This window comes from Arachis duranensis, chromosome 9, assembly GCF_000817695.3.
Source record: "Arachis duranensis cultivar V14167 chromosome 9, aradu.V14167.gnm2.J7QH, whole genome shotgun sequence".
In the NCBI taxonomy this organism is placed as follows: domain Eukaryota; kingdom Viridiplantae; phylum Streptophyta; class Magnoliopsida; order Fabales; family Fabaceae; genus Arachis; species Arachis duranensis.
This window is the reverse complement of record NC_029780.3, coordinates 90,760,808-90,761,741: the sequence shown is the minus strand read 5'-3', so window position 1 is coordinate 90,761,741 and position 934 is coordinate 90,760,808. Positions and strand designations below refer to the sequence as shown.

At 37.3% G+C, this 934-nt stretch overlaps 1 long non-coding RNA gene across 1 annotated transcript in view; it reads right to left on the bottom strand.

Annotated features, from left to right (window-relative positions):
- LOC127741680 (uncharacterized) overlaps positions 1-934 on the bottom strand; it is a 48,533-nt gene that overhangs the window by 352 nt on the left and 47,247 nt on the right. The window lies entirely within an intron of this gene.

Genomic DNA, 934 nt, shown 5'->3' with positions numbered 1-934 from the left:
TAAATAAATACTTAATAATTAATTTTAGTAATTGATTTTAAGATAGGTTAAGTATGATTTTAGTTCTTGTATAGGCCGAAATTTTTTTTTGTCTTCAACCTTTTTTTGCATATAAAATTTTTTTTTAAGGTTTAATGATGAGCGGATAATTTGTACGCTTTTTGACATTGTTTTTAGTATGTTTTTAGTATGTTCTAGTTAGTTTTTAGTATATTTTTATTAGTTTTTAGTTAAAATTCACTTTTCTAGACTTTACTATGAGTTTGTATGTTTTTCTGTGATTTCAGGTATTTTCTGGCTGAAATTGAGGGACCTGCGCAAAAATCTGATTCAGAGACTGAAAAGGACTACAGATGCTGTTGGATTCTGACCTCCCTGCACTCGAAGTGGATTTTCTAGAGCTACAGAAGCCCAATTGGCGCGCTCTCAACGGCGTTGGAAAGTAGACATCCTGGGCTTTCCAGCAATATATGATAGTTCATACTTTGCCCAAGATTTGATGGCCCAAACCGGCGTTCAAGGTCACCTTCAGATTTTCTAGCGTTAAACGCCGGAACTGGCACCAAAATGGGAGTTAAACGCCCAAACTGGCACAAAAGCTGGCGTTTAACTCCAAGAAGAGTCTCTACATGAAAATGCTTCATTGCTCAGCCCAAGCACAGACCAAGTGGGCCCGGAAGTGGATTTTTATGTCATTTACTCATCTCTGTAAATCTTAGGCTACTAGTTCTCTATAAGTAGGACCTTTTACTATTGTATTTTAAATCTTTGGACATCTAGTTCTTAGATCATTGGGACTTTGGTAGCTATCTTCATTCTTATGCTATCTTAGATCATTGGGAGGCTGGCCTCACGGCCATGCCTAGACCTTGTTCTTATGTATTTTCAACGGTGGAGTTTCTACACACCATAGATTAAGGTGTGGAGCTCTGCT